This window comes from Mus caroli, unplaced genomic scaffold (genome assembly GCF_978045245.1).
Source record: "Mus caroli unplaced genomic scaffold, Mus_caroli_1 scaffold_11, whole genome shotgun sequence".
Lineage (NCBI taxonomy): Eukaryota > Metazoa > Chordata > Mammalia > Rodentia > Muridae > Mus > Mus caroli.
Window position 1 is genome coordinate 24,885,681 of NW_028227266.1, and position 19,188 is coordinate 24,904,868.

Sequence of the window (19,188 nt, forward strand, 5' to 3'; positions counted from 1 at the left end):
ACAGTAGCAGAAGTGCCTGGAGTTACCCAACAGCTCCCACCACTGAATAATGCCTTTGTTTCCCAGAGACAGAAAAGGAATCTCAAATACTTGTCATTTGCTTTCTTCTCTTTGCTATTGCAAAGCACTTTGCAGCATTTTGAAGAAAACAACACTCAAGTAAACAACACTATTTTCTTTGAAGATGAAATCAATCTCAGAACACACCCTTTGAGGCTCTGAGCACATCTGACCATTTTCTCCACACCCCTTGACACACGAACTAAATGAGCCATTATGCTGTAAATTTGTCTTCAAAGAAGCAGGGAGACGGTGGAAGAACTGGGCATAATGGTCCTTGGACAGGGATTCCACTGCCAAGAACACTTCCGTCAGCTTGCTGGTCCTTATGCATCAAGTCCCTGCCATCATTCTACATAGCATTGCAGGGGAGCTATGTGCCTGCTCCTAGACTCTGGGCATCATTGATGGCTGAGACCATGCTTGTGTCTGGTAGCTACAGACTAAAGAAGGAAGGCATGTTTGACCTTGTAGCATTTGAAGTATGGCAGATGTGCCTTTGCTTGGAAAGTACATATGGGCCCGGGCCATGTGAGCAGCAGAGAGGCCCCTAGAGGATGTAGTGTAGAGAGGTGAACTTCCCAGTCCCAGCCCTGCTCCTTTGGCAGCCCAAGTTCTCCAGAATCTTCATGGTGCCAGCTGCCCTTTGCTTCCCACCAGCCAATGGCTATAAATACAGTCACATTTCCCACATACTGTATTTATGTTTCAGAAAATGTCTGCGTTGCATACGTAATAGAGGAGATATAATTATAATATTTCAAAACTGGCCAAATTCCGTGAAATATAAAATAACAGATGGCACCACACAATATTGGTGCGGTGTGCTTCGTTTAAATCATAACTGGGGCCTGAAAATGTTCCCATTTGGTACAGGGTGGTGATGAGAGTGTAAGTGCTGGGAGATTGGGGTGGGGTGTCTCCCTTTCTTTATCCTCTTGTAGTTTTTTTTTAGGGATAATGGAGCTGTGGTGCTGTCCATGCCTAGGAGCCCCACATCCGGCCTTGCTGACTCACCAATTGCAGGCATCCCAGTGTTTCTAGTTGTTAGCTGGATAGCAGAGGTGTGAACTGTGGACTCAAGTTATGGGTTAGATATTACCTGCCTTTTAGGTACCAGTCCTGCTTACATGAGCGTTTATCTTCCACATGATTATCTATCCATCAAGAGCTTCAGCTACGTTTTCAGACCTTCAGATAAAGCACAACAGTTTCTTTTGGACATTTCTGATCAGCTGTGGGTTATGTTTTGACCCTGTATTTGACCCTGAATTTGACCATTGTTTTCTATTTTATTTACCCAAAGTCAAAGCAATGCGTGATATCACTGACCCTCAGAGGTTCCTTGGGAACTGGAGTTTAATATGAAATCAGATCAGGAGACACACACATTACTCTGGCACTTAACTCCCTCACACTTAGCAAAGTGGTTCACTCATTTGGACAGGTCAATGTTTGCATAAGTGTTTACACACAGCTCACATTCTACAAGTGGCTGTATTTTCCTCATTCTTGTGTCCACTTCCATATTACTAAACAGAGTATAAAATATAGCAGTAAGTTTTTAGATCCTGTGTAGTCATAGGCACAATAAGCCATACATACCTGTTGGAGAGTCTCTGCCTGAAGGTGAAATCTTTCATGATTCAGCCTTTACTGAGTCAAAGGCCTGAAAAAGCAGCACTCAATGGAAATAACCATTGAGTATCTGCCTTTAGCCTTCTTATGAGAAATTATTTCCAGGATTCCTGTTCATCACAGGTTCTTGAGAATCTGACTATAAGGAAACAGTTGATCTTTGGGCAGATCAACTTTAGTGGGAGGAGACAATAGGCTTTTGCTTGGCAGAGTGATGGATATTTTAATAATAGAAGTATTTCAAAGACTGAAAAGCTCCCTCACAAGAGGTTGTAGATGTCAATAAGTGGATGAATCCATGCAATTATATCCAAGTGTGCTGTGTGGTGAATGTAGAAAGGACACCAGAGGCTTGCTTTGCCAAGTGCTGCTAGCCAGCTATAGCAGCTTGCTAGAAATATGATTTCCAGGCTCCACTGAGATTTAAGGAACCAGTTAAATTTTGGCAAGATTTCCAAGTGGTGTGTGTGTTTTAGAATCTGAGAAGCCCTGTTCTCCAGCACTCCCTCTAATGGACATGTCTATCTAAGCGAACTGAGGTTACCAAGAAAGAGCACATGGCTACCAGTAGCCCCCAGCTCCCTCAGTTTTTAGGTAGAGTAATGGCATGCAAGTAGGGTTAGAGGAGTCTCCTTGACCCCTTACTCAGAGGTGTTCATAACATAATGGGGTTAAAATGCATTTGCCTTTTCTGTCAGACACTGTCCACGCTCTTGTCATCTAGGAAGGATTCTTAAATTCACACTATAAGCTATTTCTTTGAACTTTGCCATTGAATGACTCTATGAAAATGATAATATCTTAATTTGATGGATAAAGCAATTATTAGCAATTAAGCTATTAATGTTAATTAGTGCATTAATTTACTATCAAAGAGCAAGGTTTACCATCTTTGTATCCCCACTATTTAGCATGTTGCCTGACAAACATTATTATATACTTTATTTGTAATTTATAACTTTTGGCAAATAAGAATTTGGGGTGACATTACCTAGTCAAATATGTTTTTCTGGAAGTAGTGAGCCTCAGACTCAGGATAATTCAAGAGATGGATGGGTAGAAAGACTCTACCCAGAAAAAGTTTTGAGGATTCTGAAGGCCTGGGGACCTGGATCTGGTCAGGGATAGAGATAGGGTGTGATGGCAAGACACTAAGGACTCACACTGCTGCAAGTTGCCACCTCCTCCACATATGCATATGGTGAGCAAAATGTGCCACATGATGGGTGTCTTAGTTACATTTCTACTGCTTCAATAAGGCATCATGACTGAGGCAACTTACAGAAGAAAGTTCATTAGGATTACAGCGGATGAGACCATGACCATCATGACTGCGAACATGATGGTGGCAGGCAGGCAGGCATGTCTCTGGAGCAGTAGCTGAGAGCTTACATCTAGATTCATAAATGCTAGATAGATTCATAAAGGGTAGGGAAAGATAACAGGAAGCGACTTGCACTTTGGAAAAACTCAAAGCCCACTTCCAGTAGCATACTTCATCCAACAAGACCACATCTCCTAATCTTTTCCAAACAATTCAACCAACTAGGGCCAACTATTCACACATATGAGCCTGGGGAGGGGGGTTGTGTCATTCTAATTTAAATCACAACAAAGGGTGACTCCTGCTGCATTGCTGCTCCTTGTCAGTTCAAGGGCTTGGGTTATGCACCTGGCTTTACAAACTTAGGTGGAATATGACAAAATGCTCAAGATGGTAGGCTCAAGAGCAAGACTGGTATTTGAATCTGAGCCTGCCTCTCCTTACCCAACTAATAGGGTTGAACAAATAACTCAACGTCTTTAGTCCTCCTTGTCTTTACCCGTAAAGATGATGATATTGCTGGCACCAGCCCAGAGGGCTATAGTAACTAGGTTGCAATGATGGAAAACGGTATGCTTTACTCCATGTTCTGTACAGATCAAATGTCAAGCAAACGCTGTGCCTCGGAATTACCATTGCTATTGTTTTCCTATGGCAAGCTCTGTAAGCTACTGAAATGTCCATTTGGACATAGGCATGTATTTAATATCAGAATTTAACAAGCCTTTTATTACTTTTTAGCACCACCCAAGAATTTCTTCTGCTCCAGCCTTCCTCTCTGCTACGAGTGTTCTCACTGCAGGATTCATCGCTCTCCTTTTATACATGCAAATAGTTTCCTGGGAGACTTTCATTTGAACACAGGCATGGCAGATCTATATGCCCACAAGAAAAGTTATTTCACTCAAGGTATTTCACTTAACCCTGGCTGACATACTGATAAATATATTCTTCATCGCAATGCTGAGAAAGTAGAAAAGAAAAAATTCTAAGTAGGAAGCCAAGCTCAAACCTTCTCACATTTAAACAATCTTCTACGAGTTGGGTAGGAATCCTAGAGATGAGGGTGACTCATAGGATAGAAAAATAAGTGACATTTTTCAGGAGGTTGGCTTGTTTCATGGAGAGGCAGTAACATCCAGTTGTCACTTTGCATGCTGCTGACCTGGAGAACTCTTAAGGGAGGGATTGTGAATCTCTCCACTGTTCCTAAGAAATAGGAGCTCAGATATATACAAGCAGAGTCTAGCATGAAAGGGTGGGCCACTGCGTGCATGAATTACTTTTCTCCATGACTCTCTCCTTCTTCTGTTCTAGGCTCCTGCCAAGGACATCATGTGCATTTCATTACCACACTTCCTCTGTGTCTTCTGAACTGTGTCTCAAGGAGGAACCCAGTCCCATCAATAGGCATCACTGTGAACACGAAAGGACGCTGTCCTGCTTGCCACCACTTTTAATCACTCACTCAGTTCCTACCATGAGACAAGTCCACATGTCTAAATTCCTGCTCTGGAGAAGTTTGGCAGCTGGAGGTGGCTACAGAAAGATAAAGAAATAACAGCTGTAGTTTGCCCTATGTGCTCTAACAGGAAATACAGCAGGCACTGGAACATCCGAGAAAAAAGTAGACACTTTTCATGGTCCTTGCCAGCAAAACACAACAGCCCAATTCACATATTACAGTAGAGGCTCACTGGGATGGATACCGGGGCCAAATAAGTCCATTGAATTGGGATGTTCGTTTATGTAAGAGGTTGTGTTTCAGCAGTTTTGGGTGGGGGTGGGGAGTGGAGGGAATGCCTGTGAACACCATTCCTAGAAACCAGTGCTTACAAGAGAGTGTGTGGGTGTAGGGGAATGACTTCTTCAGAACCCGGCTTCTCTAAGCCATGCAGACATGAAGACTCCTGGAGGCAGAGATCTGGTTTGATGTCTGGAGAGAGTAGGTACCACCCAGTCTTTTCATAGGTGAGTCTCGGTGCTTCTTCCTTCATTTCACATTTATGTCTCAACCCACAGAAATCTGGCACTGACACCCGAATTTTTACTATAGTTTGCCATGATCTCCCACTGAGAATCAACTCGTGGAAGAATGTTAATATACATTTTTACTGAGGTTTTGGTAGCTATTCATGTTGTTACTCCCTCCTCTTTTGAAACCTGTCCATGTGGATTTGGTGACAAAGCACTCTCATTGTCACACTCACATCCCCCTCATCCTTGGTTTCTTCAGCTAGACCATTAAAGATTTCTCTAAGACTCAATTCTCCATTCTCTTATTTCTACGTTTATGTTTTGAGAACTCATTTCCTTAACATAATTTGCAGCTTCCAATTACTATTTCATTTGATGGGTATGACTAGCAGTTTCTCTCCACCACCAAGTCCTAAACAAGTTGAGAAAAAACAAGTCAAACAGATATAAAACTAAGGAGTATATGAAGGGTACCATTGATTTATGTTCAACATGTCCACCAAGAACGTTTCATTTTGTACCTTTCTTTCTCTCAAATGCCCATATTCACTCAACCACAGGCTGATTAATCCGTCAGCTATGGATGTTGTCTTTATCTACAGATAGGACCTTCCAGAGAAGAGAACACACTTAGTCTGTCAGCAGGTTTTGTAAGGTAACATGACAGAGAAGAAGAGAGAGGGAAAGAGGGAAAGAAACAGGAAGCAAAGGAGAAAGGGAGAAAACCAATAAATACACATAAATACAGATAATGAAATACTGCATGGGTCCTGCCTAACAGAGAAACAAGGGCTCCAGCATATCAGATGGTAGCCATTTTTCCAGTCAAGGGAATCTGTCTTATTCTTCCCTCTAGAGAGAATAGGTACCACCTTGACTTTTCATAGTATTTACTATATAGCATCCTCTCTCTCCTCCTCCTCCCCATTCCCCTCCCCTCTTTATCTGTGTGTTTAGGGGATGCTTAGGGCAGTGATGTTAGCAAGGCAAAGTTTTTATGTCAATACTTGTTCTAAGAAGGGGTTCCATGTTATTATACAAAGCTAAAGAAAGCCAGAGAGAGAGAGAGAGAGAGAGAGAGAGAGAGAGAGAGAGAGAGAGAGAGAGAGAGAGAACAGCTCCCCCAATTACTACCTATACTTAAAAAGATATCCTTAGCTAAAACCCTTTTCTGAGTCACAGAAGTATATATTCAACTTCTTGACAAGATGTCTCAAAAGCAATTGCAAGTCAGCTTGTCCTGAAGGCATGGCCTTGCATTGAGTTTGTACTGTGTGCCAGGTATCATATAGCAGCCCATGTTAGCTATAACATTAGAGCTCCCTGTTGGCTCTTTGAGGTAGATAGTGAGGGTCATGGGTGAAATCAAGTTGTTAAATGAGGACATGGGGCTAGACAGCAGTCTGACTCCACAACTGTTAGCAGCAGTGCTGTACTGACTTCCCAACCTAGAGCACAGCTGTTCTCTCCAGCTGCGCTGGAACTGAGTGCATCCCTCCTCAGTCACTGACATCATTAGCATCCAGGAATACAACAAGCACTCAGGGTGCCAGTTTTTCAAATCCCTCACCATCACCGAATCCTGAAGGTGATATTAACTGGACTACTCCATGCCCATCACCATCATCTAGATCTAAGGACCGAACTCCCCTCTTTTGCCTGAATGATTACAGTGTTCTTCCACAACCAGGTCAGCTACCTTTCACCATATTCTGCATGCAATATGTAGAGTGGTCATGTGTACTCACTCACGAAGCATTCTGGTTAGAGATAAGCCAGCCAATAGAACCTTCAGTGTCTAAGGACCAGGACTCCTTCTATTCTTTACTGTGTCTGCTTGGCTGGCCTGTTTGGGCCCTGGCTCTGGCTACCTTATTTCACTTCCTGAAGTGGATCATGATCATCTTCTACCAGTGACATGCCTTCTTCTAAGGCCTTTCAGCACTGGCTCATCCTTTGGGGCCTCAGATGGAATCACTTCTTCCCAGGTAAGCCTTCTTTGTCCCATCAAACCAGGCCAAGTCTTCTATTTCTCCTCTCTCATCACATTGCAGGCAATTGTTACCATTATGATTTGTTTGTTGTATGAATGATTATGTAATAGTTGCTTACCTCCCTGGGACCATAAATTCAGGAAGCCAGAGGCTTCAACTGATGCTAATCTCTGGTTTATCTCAAGGGCCAAGTTTAGTTGTAGAGATGTTTAGTAGTTACTAATAAGGGGTGTGTGTGTGTGTGTGTGTGTGTGTGTGTGTGTGTGTGTGTGTGCATGTGTGTACCCATGACATGGAATGAAGGCAGATGTTAGGGACAACTTACCATAGTTCTCTTCTCCCACCACGTGCATCCTTGTGAACTGAGCTCAGGCCATCACGCTTGGTGGGACATACCTTTACCCACTGAATGAACTATCTTGTGGGCCCTGGATACTATTCTATCTGGCAGACACTGTCTTTAGTAGTTAATACAAATTGTCGTTCATTCTAACAACCACATGTGGAGATAGTTACTTTGCTTATCCCAATCATACAGGGAGGCAACTGAAGATGAGAGAAGTGGGAAACATGCCTGGAAATGCAAAATAAACACAGCTAGATTTTAAATCCAGTCCTGTCTGGTTGTCTCTAATGGGGCCCTAATACTTCTGCAGCACCAACTGCTGGCCTGTTTGTCCAAAATGGCCTAATTTTTATGGAATCAATTTTGAGTGCAATTCACTCTTATTTAAATAAAAGTTTATCTCTGACTTCAGTAGTTGCCTATTTCCATACTTATGGGTTTTTTGTTGTTGTTGTTGTTTAATAAATGAGAGAGGGCAAAGAATATCTATCTAACATGTAGTTAATAATCCAGACCCCTGTTTAGAACAAGGAGGACTGAGATGCAGGTGAAGGCTGAGGAATCTAGAGCTAAGAAAAAAAAAATCTAAAGTTTGATGAAAGGGCAGGGGGACCCCTTCTTGTTCCATCTCCCTAGCCCACAAGCTAGATGAGAATCTTCTCATGGGCAATGCAAGCTGGAGAAAGAAGGTGATAATTTCTGGAAGGGAAACACAGAGAAGTAATATTGAGGTTACCATGGTTACATAGAGGCATTGTTTTCATTTGAAACACGGACTTGGAAGTTTCATGGTAGGTGTATATGGGGGTCAGCTCAAGACTATGACCTGTTGGAGAGTGATGAACCAGGCTGTCACTGGACCAGTCTTCAGACACCTCCAAAGTGGGCTAAATGATTCGTAGATTTTTTTCCAGTCACTCTTCATGGATGATCAGTGTGACGAATACTCAACATTAGTTACCAGGTAGGAAAAATGGAGTCCTAAAGAAGAGGCAGTACTTAACTAAGACTGTAGTAGCATATTGCATTCTGGCTTCTCTTACTAGAAAATGACCTTATTGCCTGTACTTGGCCACTGTGAGGATAATTTGTGACTGACTCTATGTTGTAGGAAGATTCAATGTTCTTTAGTTCATATATGTATGCACACCTCTATTCTATGGTTGCTGTTTATTCCTGAAAACAGGCATAGAGGGAGACATCAGACCTAGAGGGGTCCTAACCCCAGAACACAGAAATGTAACCAGTGGCCAGGGAACTGGCATGGGTTTCCTGTTTCCTAATGTTCCCAATAGGTAGAAACATCACCGCATTAAAAGTTGTAACCCATTTCCACAAAAATGTGACATAGAGTAAGAAAACTAAAGGTAAAGGGTGTCTGCAAAAGGCAAGAAGCTGGAAGAATGAGGGGTCTACAAAAGATAAGAAACCCAAAGCTTAACCAGGCAGTGGTGGTGGATGCCTTTAATCCCAGCATTTGAGAGGCAGAGGCAGGTGGATTTCTGAGTTTGAGGCTAGCCTGGTCTACAGAGTGAGTTCCAGGATAGCCAGGGCTAGCCTTGTGGGCAGTCGAGACTTTTCTTCCAACCATCATTTAGAGTCTCAAAAAAAAAAAAAGAAAGGAAGGAAGGAAGGAAGGAAGGAAGGAAGGAAGAAAGAAAGAAAGAAAGAAAGAAAGAAAGAAAGAAAGAAAGAAAGAAAGAAAGAAAGAAAGAAAGAAATCCAAAGCTTGGGAACCTTCACAAAGTAAGAGCTATGCATGGCATAGGGGGGCTGCAAAGGGCAAAGGAGCTATTGTACAGGGTAAGTTGTCTTCATATGGCAAAAAGTCTATAGAGGGATGGATCTTCCTGTATTGCCCATCAATGTTGTGATGCTCAGAAAACATATGCCTGGTATATAATGATGAGATGATGTTTCTGATCTGCATCTCAGAACGTCAAGGATCTGTCACACCAGTGGGTCCTATTGATCAATGTGGAGGACTGCACTTGCAGCCTGCCTTTCTGCTTTCAGTGCCTTGTCCTTCTAAAGCTAATGTCTTTTAGCTTTAGACAGCTTTTCCAGCTGCTTACCTACCCTGTCTTCCCTTCCTCTTTCTCTCCTCTATGTCCTTGTGGGCAGTCGAGACTTTTCTTCCAACCATCATTTAGAGTTTAGATTCTCTCCCACAAAATCTACACCTCAGAGACAGCTGATGGAACATCATGGAGAATAAGCAGAAGGCTTGGCCATTTCAGTTCTTTGTACAGGGTTTCTCTCTGCCTGACACACCATTAAAGAATTTATTCTTTCATTTTTTTTCTTCTGTACTCTAGAGCATAGTGTTGGTGTCTGCACACAGACCATACTGCTTCTTGCCCTGGCTACTGTGAAAGCCATTGGCTTGCCATGAAGGAAGAATAAAAATGATTCTTTCCAGCTTGGTTCTCTATGGACAGATGTCTTTGTGGGTCACAAGGGACTTTTGATCTATTTGTGTATCTTTTTACCAGTTACCAGGAACATGAATTAACCACAAGGAAGGTAGGTATTATCTACAATAGAGTATAGAATTTCAGGGAAAGATTTATGGTGAGTGTATTTGGATATCCAGATGGATAATCTTTGCAAAGCGAGCTTACTAGGAAGACAGAAAGCTTGGTGTCCACTTTAACATACTTTAGCATCATGGAAATTTTGTGACATGAGCCCAACTGATAGATCATTAAAGGGCATTCTTTGGAGAACGAATAGTATGGGATTTCAGTTAGCTCACTTGAGAATGTCATGAAAAAGCAAGCCTGGGCACTTCCTTCCTCCTCAAAGCAATCCCCAGTAGGTAGGTGTGGCCCATGTATACCGATTTTAGAGCTGCATCTGGGATATCATTATCACCAAGGGATACAGATTTGGCCTAATAATGATTGTTGTGGAAACAAAGTCTGAGAGTAGATTTGAATTTACTAGCTCAGGCTCAGCCAACACACTCAGGCAGCCTGAAAAACGGAAGCCTGCCATCTACCTTCTATGGAGAAGCAGATCCATATCACCCAAGCTACCAAGACCAGTGTGGAAGACCAGCCTGTGCAAAGATTGATCTGACCTTTGGTTTATTTCCTCTACCACTGGGTGGTGGAGATGGTGTGTGTGTGTGTGTGTGTGGTGGGGGGGTGATGCTAAGATCAAGATAGGGTACCAGAGAGAACATACCTGGCTGTGACATGGTGTTCAACATCTCTCTGCTTTCCATCTGGAAGACTCTGGTGCTGGACTGTGATAGCTGAATGGCTGGGTACCAGATGAATTTTGAGACCACAGTTACCTAGAGCAAGATGAGGGTTGGTTATAGACAGATGAAAGGCAGGACAGAGTTTGGTGGCTCTATTTACCAGAAGTAAAAACAAAGGTGGAGACAGCTGTCAGCCTTATCTGGATAACAAACAAACAAACAAACAAAAACAAAAAAAAAGACAGTGTCAGCTGTCTGGATAGCGAGAACATCACACTAGAGAACCACAGATTCAGTCTAGGGCTAGATTTTCAAGCATAGATGAACATGGTACAATACTTAATTTTAAGCTATTTTCCAGCATACCTACCTTCGGAATTTACCATACGTTTGAATATTGCATTTCAAGGATGCAGAAATTTCTAAATAATGGTAGGCCTCCAGGTTAAGACGATTTAGCTTTAAGGCAGTACGTTTTCAAAGGAACAGAAGAAATCCAATTCCCCAAAATGGTCTTTTCACCTGTACAGTTTGTGGAGAAGGAAAATGCCTCTGGAGATGCCAGATTGCTTGCTTGTTTGCTTGCTTGATTCCTTCCTTCCTTCCTTCCTTCCTTCCTTCCTTCCTTCCTTCCTTCCTTCCTTCCTTCCTTTTTTCCTTCTTTCTCCCCATCTTTATTTCTCCCTTGTTCTCTCTCTCTCTCTCTCTCTCTCTCTCTCTCTCTCTCTCTCTCTCTCTCTCTTTCTCAAAATCTAGGAATGGCTGCATGAGGAAACTAATAACATGGAGGCCCTTTGTACTCTGTACAGTGTCTATGGACAAAACTGTGAGCATCAAACACTGGTGTCCTAACCTTAATTGTTGAGAAACTCCAAGTTGTACCAGCCATGTACAAGGGGTGTTTTAGGTAGATTGCCATTTCTGTATCTCTCTTAGGTCATTATCACCTGTTTTACAGGAAAAGTAGCCTGGAGGGTAGAGAAAGCTGTTCCTTTTGCACCAGTTTGGTGCAGAAGAGGGTGCTGTGATGATGCCAATAATTTAGGACTTAGCTCCTCTTCACATTGTAATGTTCTTTTTCTTTTTTTTTTCTTTCTCCTTCCCTCCACCTCCCTTGGCATTGCATCAGAGTCAAAGACAGCTTCCAGGATCTATGACTCCAAGCTGGGCTGGGTTTGTGTGACTGTATAATGTCACATGGTGGTGACAGGATCAGAATTGGTCTTCTGTTATGTTCTTGCCACTAGTTTTTAGCAACCCAAATGAGTACATTTTAGAGCCTTCCATTTTGTGTGGAATTATATCTCCTCTTTAAATGCTATAATTAACACAATTCAAAAGAGAACTCAAGTATAGTTTTGAAACCTAACTCCTTACTCCAAATAAAACACCTAAGTCTGGCTCCTGAATCAATCCTGCTTCCCGACTTACCAGAAGATCCCTCTATTTCTTGCATCCTCCTTGCTGTAATGCCATACACCTTGTTGCAACCCAGTTAATACACCCAATTGTTTCTAGAAGCGTAAGATATAGGACAACCTGCTTTGAATTTTCAGCCCCTGAAATTGTCAACCATTATACCTCTTTTCTTTACAAAGCCCCCAGTCTCAGGTATTTTGGTCTAGCAACAGAAAATAGACAAACAAAAATCTTCCACTAGTATTTCCTTGGGTCAAGGTAGCAGAATAGATGGTGGGTCCAGTGAAGGACAGCGATGTATGTGAATGAAGTATTTGAATAGGGTGGATCTGATGAGGCTGCAAGTAGAGCTCAGTGTGGTTTTTATTCACATAGAGGAGGAAGCCGCTGAATCAGAGCTTCTGATGTTTTTTAAAAGAGAAGTCTGCATGAGCAGTTGCTTAACCACCGGCAGGATGTGCCACCTACAAAGTACTTGTGGACCCAGATGGCAGGGCACAGGGGCAGCTCCATTGCTCAGAACGCCTACCGCTAGCCCCTGGTGCACACAGAGAGAAAGACCCCAGAAGTGCTAGACCTTGACTGAAGGCCTCTTAAAATCAAGGTGACTGAAGAGGTTACTCAAGGTATCTGAGGAGGCACCAGTTGTGTGTGTGTGTGTGTGTATGTGTGTGTGTGTGTAGGCAAAACAAACAAACAAACAAACATACAAACAAACAAACGTCACTGCTGCCATGAGTCCTCGGAGTGTAGGCTCCATGTGACACTCATATTCCAAAAGGTTGAGTCAAAAGCTGCAGTCAGGAAGAGGCAGGGGACCCTGAGGCACTGCTATACCCTCTGTTCTGATGTGTTTCTCTGTATTCCTCAGTTCCCTACTGCTGGCATCATGGGTTCTGACAAACTGCATGGCCTACCCAGATCCATCTTAGTGTGCTGCCATGTTGGGGGTAGAAAAAAGGGTAGCAGGGAGAAGGCAGGCCACAAGAGTCATAATTCAGGACTTGTGCCATCACTGAGTTTAGAGTGGACACTGATAGCAAACAGTTATCAAGTGACATGCAGCAGTGACACCTTGAGATGTCCTGGGTATGTTGGTGGCAAGGGATGAGGCTTTCAGAGGCCATTTACTCGTCATGCATGTCTGAGTGCATGCTTGGGAGTGTGTGTGTGTCTGTGAGTGTGTATTAGTGTGTGTGTGAGTATGTGTGTGTGAGTGTGAGAGAGTGTGTGTGTTAGTGTGTGTGTGTGTGAGTATGTGTGTATATGAGTGTATGAGTGTGTGTGTGTAAGTGTGTGTGTGTGTCTGTGAGTGTGTATTAATGTGTGTGTATGTGTGTGTGAGTATATGTGTGTGAGTGTGTATGAGTGTGTATGAGTGTGTGTGTGTTAGTGTGTGTGAGTATGTGTGTATATGAGTGTGTGTGTGTGAGTGTGTGTGTGTGTGTATATGTGTGTGTAGACTAGCTTTGACAAGCTCCCCTGACTCCCTATTTTGGTATCATGCCACAATATTAACTGTGCTGCTTTCTCCACCCACACAGCTCAGTAAGAATGTATGCAGTTAAGTCGCCTTTGCAAGTAAGGATGCCAGGCAACACACGCTTCATCTAGAAAGGACACAGGGGTCAATAAACTGATTGGCTTAATAATTTCCCTGGCTCCACAGTTGCCAGGGCTTCAGGTCCAACATTCTTGGCTAATTTGAAACCTTTATTGGTAGTAGAAATACAGAGACCCTCAGAGTTAATGTTCAAAATTTAAGTCCACTCAAAACTGAGCTGAGCTCTGCCAGTGCAAAGTGCAGGTAACCTACGTGGACTATTCTTTTAAATTGTGCACCAGTATCTGTGTTCCTGGGGAGACCTGTTCATTCCAGGGAGCACCTACCATGACCACCCCCACTGCAAAAATCAAGAAAGAGGAATTAAGTCCTGAAGATAAAGCACAAAGCCACTTTGTTTCTGAGATTTCAGTTCAATCTTTGGACACCAGAGCCCGGGTTAACAGCCCAACTTGTGCATTTATAGTTGAACTGAACTTTGGAGGCCTTGGAGGCTCTTATATCCTTCAAGGAAACATCAAATGCAGAAGCAAGCGTGTCAAACACAGGTACCTAGTGAAGCCTGAAGAATCTAATTTTGCGGGAGGGCATCTTCATGTAAGTGCAGCCTCTGCCGTGTAGCAAGGCAACCCTCCGCTGAGGAGGGAAATCAGATTCATTTCAATCTTCTGCTTGCCACCATTTCAGGCCAAATAGATACAGCTGGAGTTTGTTTTTCCCTGTCATTACTGCCCGGTCCAGTGTTTCCATTTTAAAAGGTGAACATGTGGATTGAACCAGAGATGGATTATTTAAAATACAGTCCTGGCCGATTTCATTTAAATGGCCCCAATATCTTTGCCTAATAGTCAGTGCATTCTCGGTTAACAGACACAGATGTGATAGGGCTGGAGATTTTCTCATTGGCCCTCACAACACAGAGGTGGGAATTTTCATGGTTCTTTGTGTTTTCTTGGGGGCTCTTGGATTCCCACTGCCCCCAGGCATACTCCCTTCTTTATGAACAACCTGGACACAATATCAGGACCACTGTCTACCTTCTGCAGGTTCCATTCTGTCTCACTGAATCAAATATTACTCTCAACACTACAGTGCTCAAGCACAGATATGCTCAGCAAATGTAACATGAAAATAAGGTACGTGGCCCAGGGCTAGGTGCTGATTTAATTTTTATGTTGGAAATACATATTGAGTTAGACTAAGACCCTCCAAGATTACTCAGCCCCTTTTAATAACAGTGACGATTACTTCTGTCCCCACTGTGCCAGGGACCAGGCAGAGTCTCTCCTGGTTTTGTGGAGCTTGGGGACACAGGCTGGCTCTATCCTTTAAGGAACATGTACACTCCCTGGGTATGAAGTGCTACTCTTTGGTCATGGGGCTAGAGACTAGCAGAACCTGAGTGGAAACAGAGGTAAGTGTCCCCAACCTGCTGACTTCTTTCATCAGTCCAGCTTTCTTTTAAAATTGGCAAAAGCAATCAGCACACCAAAGTCATTGTCATGCAGTCTCTAATGCCAGCTCTTGCCAACAGCAAGGTCTCTGGCTTCTCCTGTCATTTCTGCTCTGCTACTCTGGCCCAGTGCCTTGCACAAAGGGTCAGTGTCTGTGAGGATGTGCTAACACAGAAGACAGAGAAGGGTAGAAGGAGAGCTTTGGTTCTATGGGGCACTTGGGCCTGGGTTGATAAAGCCCTGTCAGGAGCTGGTATCCTGCAGGGGCTGAACAGGGTTGGGAGGCAGAAAGGAAGGGATATAGCTGAAATTTTCTGCTACTGATTGAACATGCCCCCTGGGGAGTCATGAAGTCGGAGAGTGAGCAACTGTGTAGTTTTCTTTTTCTTCTCCCCTCCCCCTCCCCTTTCCTCTTTTTCTTCTTGCGAATGCAAATCAATAGACATGCATTCACTGTCTAACCAGACAGGCAAGCAGAGAAGAGTAGCCTTTTCATTCCAGAAGGGGGAGAAGGGTGGAGAGAGGCTGCTCCAGTCAGAGAGGGAGGAGGACAGGAACTGGGAGTGTGGGTTTAAGAGGTTGAGAAGGAGTGGGAGGAGCAAATCAGGCTGCAGTGGTGGGAACCTGCTTAGGCTCTAGCCTTGCCTGCTCCCTTACTGCAGGCTGCATGTGTTCCTTCATCTCCATCCTCTTTACCATGGAAAATGAGTATTTCTTTGCCAGATAAATATTTCAGACTCTCCTAAGAACTGTTGGCCCTGGGTATTCACACAGATATGAAAATCTGGTGTGATTTTCTTCAGTACAATTGTCCCTTAGTTGGGCTTGGTTTTAGGACTCTGATGCATATTAAGATCTGAGATGTTCAGGTCCCTTACAGAGAGTGGCAGAACATTTGCATATGTTATATCCCTCCCTCCCTCCCTACCATAGACTTCAAATAGTTTCTAGATTACTTAAAACATTTAATACAATTTAAATGTTGTGCAAATAGTTGTTATGATATGCTGCTTAGGGAATAAGAACAAGAAAAAAATCTGCACACGTTCTTATAGCCATAGGGTTTGTTTGTTTGTTTGTTGTTTTTTCTCTATTAAAAATTTTTATTCTGTGGAAGTGAATGAAATCTTGGAGCACTGGAAATCTGGAGCACTGGCTCTATTTCTCACTAACTTTGTATCAGGCACACATATCTAAGTGAGAGGTTGTATGACATTATAATGTTTGCTAGAACAAATCTGCCCAGTTTCCGGACAGTCCATGGGATACTACTAATGTGGTAGGTAACAATCGTTGCAAAAATCACAGGGAACATTCATGTTGGGGTGGTGAATAGAAGAGGCCAAAGTCGTGGGAATCAGGCTTTAGTCCTGATGTTATCTTTGATTTGTTGGCCTTTAGAGTGTACTTTTCTTCTCCAATGTTCGCTTCGCTATGCCATTTGGAGAATAGAGTGAGTTAGCCCATCCTCTGTGTTCCTTCATGTCCGGGAAGCACACAGAGGAGACACTTGCCCTGAACATCTTTGTTTATGTGCTGATCCTGCCTGTCTCTAGCACTGTGATGCCTGGTGTTCCGGATGTTTAGAAGATTGTGTCTGCCGTCTATTCTGTGTAATGCCAACTAGGAATGTGACTAATATGCCATTAACATGGAGACCTGACCTCTAGTGTCTTGAGAAACCTCTTAAAAATGATAGCAAAGCGTTTAAAAGACACGGCCCTTCAAGGGTTTGAAGTCTATTTAGAGGAAACAAAAGTAGACAGGAGATGGGGTTTTCTATGGGAAAGGAACAAGAATGAGTGACAGTTTAGTGAAGATAGCTGTGACTTAAGTGTCTGCAGAAGGACAGGGCAGTCAGAGCTAAGCAGATCTATTCCCACAGCAGTCGGTTACCAGAAGGTGGGCTCAGGACTTGGAGGAACTGGGTATTTTGTAGGATAGAATTCGGGAGTGCTGGAAGTGATGGATTGGTAGAAATTCCCTGTTAGACATTTCTGACCCTAGAATCCTCTGATTCTGTCACTTTCACATGAAGGAGGGATTCGGTGTTTGAAGGAATTGAAGAGAGTCCTTCAGGATCCATCACAGGAGAAAGCTCAAGCACTGATTAAAACCAGAGGGGTGGAGACTTTCGATGCCAAAGGTGAGGTTCCCTGTGCCTTCTTCCCGAACAGAGGTAGCCAAGTTCGGAGCCTTCTGGCAAGAGAAGGAAGTGTTCCTGCCTGGAGAAACTTGCCTGGCTCAAGATGAAATGACCTCTAGCAATAGCCCTTGGTCATCCAGGAAAAGAGCCAAAGGACAGCTCCGTGCCTGCTCATCTTCTGAGGGCCGAGCAGTTGATGGGCTTTATGGAAGAACAGAGATCCTAGTCAGCTCTTTGCCGCTCTCTTGAAATATAACCGGAAGGCCAAAGATCATGAGAGAGTTGAGGCGGCCATCCTGCATAAAACACAAAGACTAACACAGAGGAGCTGGAAAAAAAAAAAAAAAAACATAGCCCAAGAGGCTGTGCTGGCAGGCAAGGGAAACTTAGAAAGCCTAATTAACATCTTCAGAAAGATAGAAGATACTGTAGCCAGGAACAAGAATAGGGCACCATAAAAACCAGGCAACAGGGAAGACTTTTTGAAATTAATAATTTGAAAGTATAATTTTTAAGTCAGTAAAAAATGTAAGTCAAGGAATTCTTGATGGAAAGGAAAGAAGAAAATATGTAAAAGCCAAACCTTAAAAATGTGGCTGCCTCCATTTTAACAGGCTTTCCACACAAAAACAAGTAAAAAAAGAGAAGAGAAAACTTCAAAGACAATACAAAAATTAAATAAAATTCTTTAGAGTTGAACAAGATGAATTTTGTGTATGGAAAAGTTTATTGAGAGCTCAGTGGCCGAACATTTGCCTAGTGTGTGAGAAGCCTGACACAGTGTACCTTAGCTGACTATCAGGCACATGGGCATTGTTGCTTTCCCGGTAGCTGATAGCTTCCATGCATCTCTTTACAAATATTTCAAAGGGAAAGCGAAATGATTGATTAGGAGGACAATAGTTAACACTCATAACACTGCCAATCAAAGATGGACTCATTCAAACTTCTTGACAGATTTAACTTGGGTTGATAGGGGAGGAGAGCAGTAGGGCTGGTGGTGGGCTCAGCAGGAGCTAACTCAACATCCATCCTCTGTGTTAGTGAGCCAGCAGGTCATCTTAACATCATTACAATTAAGCAATAGGAGAGAAGCCACGCCCAGGGGAAACACATAGCAGGTAAAGGGGATGGGTCTGGTGGCTTCTGTCTGAGATATGATTTTCCTTTAGCCCAAGTATTAAGCACTGGTAAAACAAGAAGAAATTACTTTGATAAAAGTATTTTTTTTATTTTAAAAATGTATGGTGCCGACATCATGCCATGGTTTCATGTATTAAAGATCCCAGAATTCACATGGAAAGAATTTGGTCTTTGGAGTCAGACAGCGCTGAATTATCTCAGCTACATTGGTGACCTTGAGGATATATCATACCTCATAAATCCATAAAGTGTGAGTTGTTGCAGTCATAAATATGGTGGGAAGGGAGAGTAGACACAGCACATGTTAGCAGATGATCCAGCACACTGGCATGTTATGGGTATTTCATACATGATAGCTATTGTTAAGATTGACCAACAAGCATGATATTTCATGAAGACATTAACAAGTTTGGGAAGCACCATATAGAGATTAAGATCCGATTCTCTAAGACACCTACTGTAAGCAAGCCCCAGAGACAGTGGGACTGTTCCAGTCCTAAGCTAGTCGGTTAATCAATTGTTGTTCCTATGAATCAAGTGGGACCTTCGTGGTTTACAAAAGCTAATGGGCATCCTGGAGCCATTAAGATGTTCTCAGGGAATCCTGTGCAGTCTGGCAGACTCCAGTGCATTTTGGAATAGGTAGAGCTGGGATGGCAGAGTAAGCTTTTAATTGTCAGTGTTATTTCATCCTCTTTTTACTTCCTCCAAGCAAAAGTGAAACAAAATCCCAAGTGTTTCTATATCTGCAATCCATCCTTATCGTGTATCAGGTTCCATGTGTGCTCATCCATTTCTTAACACTTCCTGTAGCAGAACCAGTCTCAGCGAAGAGGCTGCATGAAAGTGAACTAAACTGAGTGCTTTAGTCTTATCCCAGTTGAGCCCTTGCTTTGGGGATTTTGGATGAGC